This window comes from Alexandromys fortis, unplaced genomic scaffold (genome assembly GCF_014885135.2).
Source record: "Alexandromys fortis isolate MF-2015 unplaced genomic scaffold, M_Fortis_MF-2015_v1.1 scaffold_60, whole genome shotgun sequence".
NCBI lineage: Eukaryota > Metazoa > Chordata > Mammalia > Rodentia > Cricetidae > Alexandromys > Alexandromys fortis.
Window position 1 is genome coordinate 7812173 of NW_026067946.1, and position 6378 is coordinate 7818550.

Sequence of the window (6378 nt, forward strand, 5' to 3'; positions counted from 1 at the left end):
TCTGCTCATTTCGTGTTCTTTCTTTTTATGGGTTGGTTCATCATCAAACATTTACGGTAGACTTGATAGTTAGAGATCAAGGCTAGGATTTTTAGCATGGAGGGTCCACTAAAAATAGGTCCTTGCACAGATGTGACTTCAGCCTGCTTACATATGGATAAGGTGGAGAGCGCTGGAGTTCGCTCTCTGTTAGCATTTCTTTCTTGTAACTGGGAAGATGGCGGAAGTCACGTTGGGATGTGACTTGCTCCCTCCACCCCAGGATAGTGTTATGAAATGCCCCTGTCAGGTTTTCTCCTCTGGGGACTTTTTAAAAATGATTACTTAAATAAGTCTTTGGCTATGATATTTTACTTGAGACCTTCAGTAGTAAAAATATGTCCTAAGCCAGTTTGAGTGTGAGAAGCTGCTATAAGCCTCAGTTCACATCTAGAGTGATGCCTTTGTCTGGCCCAGTCTTCTTTCCGTAAATCACTAATAACTGGTTTTTACAATGCACATTTGTGCTAGTTCATAGTCATTGTGTCTAGTGAATGAGTATCAGAGTAAGCATATCATGTAATTGGCCATATTCATGAGCGCTGTTTCTTGACGTCCATCCATACTGCCAGCATGCTAGGCCGAGTTGACTGCTTTTATCTACACATTTGCAGAGAGATTAACATAGCTCCTTTAATCACCCTTCAAAGGTAAGGACCAAGTACTGAGCAAGGTCCCCAGAACCTAGGTCACATGGCCAACCTTGAACTGGTCCTTAAGAGAAGCCTTCTCTGGCCATCTAGCCCAGAAAGGGGCTAGCTTATGCAAGGGCAGCTTGTGTTGTGTGGGGAAAAGGAAAAGTTTGTTTTGCCTTGAGCAGGGCCTGTAAGAACAAGGGCTTGAGGACAAGGCTTAGGATGGACTGGATGACCTGACTCCTTATGTGCTGGGATTTTAACTGCTGAGCACCAGAACCCTCCCCTGCTTGGAGACCGTGCAGCACCACGTGTATCCATGCTCTTAAGAAGCCACCTGGCAGTAATACGGAAAATAGCTGGTCTCGGGGCATGGGTGCGGGCAGCTGGAAACGTGCCAAGTGATAGGCCCCATTGATAGGGGCAATTGAAGGGGAAAGCCCACTTCCCAGTTCCATGTCTCCGAAGCAGAGAGCCACTCTCAGAATCTCCCTCCAAGGCCAGACAAAAGCTTCCTTCTTACATGATTGGCAAGTTTGTCCTGCCCAGTTGTCCCCAAGTGTCCTCTCATGGGACTGAAAGGATGGCCCACAGCTGGTCCATTTAGAAAATAATGATAAGGGAAGATGGAACTGAAGGGAGGATTTGCTTGTGATCCCAAAGCTGACGGAAAACAGCTGAGCAGAACACATGTCCATCGCCTCTTCCCGCCGCTCACCCAGATCCTCGGGGCAACATTTGATGGAAAGACCTGATGCCCTCCCTCCGTGGTATGGCAACCTCAGTCCATCTTCACAGGCTCCACACTTCCCCCAGCTAAGCCTACTGGGAAAATCTCTGCCAAGGCAAAGGGTGGGCAGGAGCTCTAGGTGTGAGGCAAGCCATCCTTCCAGGGCAACCTTATATTTATCTGGTGCCATCTGCCGCAGTGAGCCTTACTGGTCTTGTGAGGAGGCAACAGAGGCTGAACAGGTGTAGCAAGTATTTTAGCTGGAGCCCCAGGGATGCCCCCACTTAGATGGGAAAGGAATATCTCAGACAACTCAGATTTTTAATTACTGTGTTTGCTTGCTTGGGTGCTTGTTAACGAGCCTGGAGGTTTCTGCAGGGTGTCTTTAAACTGTTGTGCCTAAGGAACGACTGTCCTCATACAGATGCCAAGCTGTGTGTTTCATAGGTCCAAAGCGGACACCTTGGACCTTACTTCTTAAGTTCTGTGTCAGGTGAACTCGGCCTTGCAATTTTGCAGAAGCCAACCATGATGCCCCAGGACCTCCGGGCCTGGGTTTTGCTGTCTGAACAAAGGCTCTTTCAAAGCAAAGACATTCTGCAAGCGAAAGTGTCAGAGAGGCAGCTCTGGTTTCAGACACTGGTCCATTTGGCTGGAGGGAAGGGGACAGGAGGACTTTAAAAGAAGCCCATAGAAATGAGGTAATGTGATTAAGGGCATAATCCTCTCCCTGGCTCAGCCCTGTGACAGCTGGGCATTTGGACCAGTAACCCTGAGAAACCTCATCTCACGCTTGTCTTAAAACCAGGTGGTGACGTGGCGCTCCCACCGAAGCGGGATGGAAGGGCTCACATGTATCGATCGGGACTACCAGACAGATGGGGATCTTCAATATTCCATTTAGAGTATTGCGTATCCCCTGAGATGGGGGAGCTTGACCTCAGTGGAGGGTTAGGGCTGAATTGATGTGCATTAAATGTGGCTGGGCAGAAAAGTGTGCAGATGTCCTGGTAGTAATGGAAATGAAATTTGAGCAAATCAAGGGAGGCAGCTGATTTGCACGGGGTTTCCCAACCCTTCAGAAAACATTCATGCTTGTACACACACACACACACACACACACACTCTATGCTGTGACTTTTTTCTTGAACCCATACAGTCACGGAGGTCTGAACTGCAGAACTGAAGTCTTCGGAAAGCAATCCTTTCAGGGTACTGTCTCCTCTTTTTTTGGTAAACCTGGGGTCAACATAAGCACTTTTGGGGAGAGCTGGGATGAATGACAAAGTCAGAAATGTGAACGGAGGAGGTTGCCGGGGAGCTGTATGCAGGTCTCTTACAGCCAGTGACACTGGCTGGGGTGGCTAACAGCCTCTTCCTTCTTCCTAATGACCTTCAGAAGGGCTCTCCAGAGATTCATTAGCGTCATCCCCAAGGCAAGTCCTCCCTCCTGCTAGCCCAGCCCACTGTAATAATGGTCCAAGTACGAGGAGACAATGAAAGAGAAAAGTAGGTAACCATGAACTCAGAAGCAGTTTTCATTGGTGGTTTCCGACAACAACAATAAAAACAGATGACGGTGACCTTGAGCACAAGACTAGGTACCAGGAAAGCAACTGCAAGGGCACTTGGGCCAGAGCACCTGGGTTTCTTCTCACAAGGACAATAATGACTCTCAGCCAGCAGCGGATCACTTCTTGGGTGGCGACCTCCCAAGCACGTGTAAGAAAGGCGAGAAAGTGGGCTGCTCTCAACAAAATGTGCCTACTCTGTGAGGTGGACCTTGAATGTTTGCATAGCGAGTGTCCTGTCAGGGGGAAATGTATAAATTTTAATAGTAGGACTACCTTTTTTAAAAAAAAAAAATGTGGAATGGTCCCAGTCACCAGGAGAAGGTCTTCCTTTCCAATTACCAAAAAGCATAACATTATGCGTTTTTTGAATATCACAATTTGCAAGCATCATCTTGTCCACTGTATCCCTTGATCTTCATCCTAGCCTAGTGTGATGGAGAGTAGGGCCCATGGTCATCCCCATTATAGAGAAGTCGGAATTCAAGAAGGGACCTCTTAGGGCAGCACTTCGCATGGAAGTCTTGTTGTGCTTCACAAACCTGTGTGTTGACATTATCCCTGCAGCTCTCTCGGGGACACCTCGGGTTACACAATTACCCAGCTCCACTGGAAGGGAAGAGACTCCTGCGGCGTTTCCCTAGAGGGATGATGGCAACAATCAAGTCCCCCAAATAAGGGCTCAGCGCGCATGTTCTATTTTAGGGCCATTGTGCTCTAATATTTTTTTTTCCATAATTAAAAAGCACAACTCTTCCTTCCCGCGTCTGCGGAGTCCTGGGGCCAGTCGTGTTACTAAGAACTCTCAACAAAGGAGGGAAAGAAGGAGCCAGCGCCAAGCCCGGTGGCTGTCCTATTAAGGGTGGTCCCTAGCACATGGTGACGGCCTGCCTCCAAAAAAAAAAAAAACAACAACAACAACAACAACAACAAAAAAAGAATAAAAGAGTCACCTTGGTAGCTGCTCCCTCCTATCCCTGCCAAACAGGTCACAAAAGAAGGTTCAGCAACTTACAAAAGCCCAGGCTTCATGAGGAGGAGACAAAAACAAACAAACAAACAAACAAACAAAAAAGAACCATCCTACCACCTGGCAGCTTAGAGAGTTTGCACAGATTTCTTCCTACAAAGGACAGAGGTGGTTAGGAAGAGGAAAGTGTGGAAGGAATGTCCGCTGTTGACTCTCTGGCCCCACAGGCTGATGTGAACGGTTAATTTGCTTACATGCCTAGAACAACATTTCAAGACCCAGAAGACAGCACCTGTCCTCTGCCTGACAGTCATAGATGTCATCATCTATGCCCAAGGTCCTGTTCTGTAACAGCCACAGACTAGACCTTCTCCAGGAAAGAGGCTGAAGTGACACGCGGCATGGGACAGAATGGACCTTCCTCGCCATTGTCGCCAGGCGGTGTGGCTGCACAGTCACCAGGCTGGACCGCTCCACAGCACTCTAAAGGAGCTCAACTCCTCCAGCCGTGGGCAGATGACCTAAGATCCTGCTGACAGGGGACAAAAGCGAACATTCTCGGATCCTGCTGTCTCCTTTATTCTGATTGCTCAGTCTTTTGTTTGCTTGCTTGTTGGACAATTAAAGGCCTATTTCCAGTCTTCGGAGGCTTTTCCCTATACACAGAACGTGCTTTGCGGTAAATAAGGAGCCTTGATTGTGATCAACTACGGTAACTTGGGCGTAAACCATGTTGGGAATCCCACCTGCAAGGCAGCGCTGCTTACTTAATTAGGCCCTCATTAAGGGTAACAACTTTGGAAGCAATTAACTTTCCCGGATCCAAAGGGTCAGAGTCAATAGCCAGTGAACATTGAAAAGGAGGCTATATATTTCAGCGTGTGGATTGCCACTGCTGAATGCATTGCCTCCTCCTTTCCTGGAGACCAGATTGTGTGTGTGTGTGTGTGTGTGTGTGTGTGTGTGTGTGTGTGTGTGTGTGTGTGACAAAATGGTCTATTGGAGGTTGGTGTAGGTGTCAGCTGATTTGAATTCTTATTGGTGTTTAATTTTACCTAAGAACCAAAGATTTATTCTCCTCTGTTTCCAGGGTGAAGAGAAAGCCTGTGATCACATTTCTTGCTTCGGGAAAAAAAGATAATGTGTTAGACGTATATGTATGAATAGAAACAGGTATATAGTCATATTTCCTCTGACTGTGTAATTTAAACAGTGTAAGTCAGTAGGGAAGGGCTGTAATTGCAGCCAAAGTAAGTGAGGTGAAAATTACTAGGTGCTGGAGCATCTGCATCTCATTTTAATTAAGTGACTATAATAGCAAGATCAAAAACTTTTTCTTGTCACTCAATCTGTTGGGCTTTCTAATCAAGATGCCAAAAGGATCATTTTGTCCTCGGGAAAGTGTTACCCCAAAACAATCCCCTCTCTCGTTACTTGGCCAAGGCAACAGATAGATTTAGGCCCAGGGACACAGCTCAGCGTGTGTGTGTGTGTGTGTGTGTGTGTGTGTGTGTGTTCACGCGTGCTCACGCTCACGTGTGTGCTGTGGGGGAAAGGGTAGGGGATACTGTGGGAAAGAAATGCTCCGAGCCCCACCCTCAGAGGCTCTTAAGAGCAATCATTCTTAATTTAGTAGCTTGGCACTTTCCTTTCACAGGGCAAGATGGCCGAGAGGAGAGCTGGCCCTGTTCTCTGCGGGTCACCTTTGGGAACACTAGTTCAAAATTCTGGCCTGTTCTTTTCCGACCCTGAAAAATGGATTTGGTCATGCCTCCCTGTCCACCCTCTAGGAGTGTGGAAGTAAAAGCAGGCAAGGGCTGAAAGAGTACTTGAAACTCGAAACCCTACTCTATCTCCTTTTCCCTGTGTGGCTGACAAAAGGAGAATCCCAGCCCTCAACACCTCTACAACATCAAATTAAATGACTTTGAGTTCCCATCTTGCTGATAATGAAAATCTCTCTCTGTCTCCTCATTCCTGCTATTTCTTATCTAAAAACAAAAGTAACTAGTGCTGCCTGGCTAATCAAGCCAAGCTACCCTGCCTAGACAGCTCTAAAGTTCTGTTTCTACTTCACTGTTGAGGCAGTCTGCCCATGTGATGTCTGCACGGTGCTGGGGGCAGGAAATCCTGCCATGCAGCTCCCCTAGTCCATTCCCAAACGGGAAGTCTAAACACACCTGCCTCCTCTGCTGCCCAGAGCTCTACTGTACTAGGTTAGATAAACTGCAGCCTCTGAGTGGGATGCCCAGATCTTGAGAATGGGGCCTGAAGTCCCTCCAGGGAACCATCTGTAAATTCACTCACTGCCTTTGGGCCAGGACTCTTAGATTCTGTGCCCCAGGTCAGAATGCCTGGTAACCTTGGATGCCGATCCGTTTTTGGTGGCTAGCACTTTAAACTGACTTTGTTCACAGCTGTGTATCTCAAAGG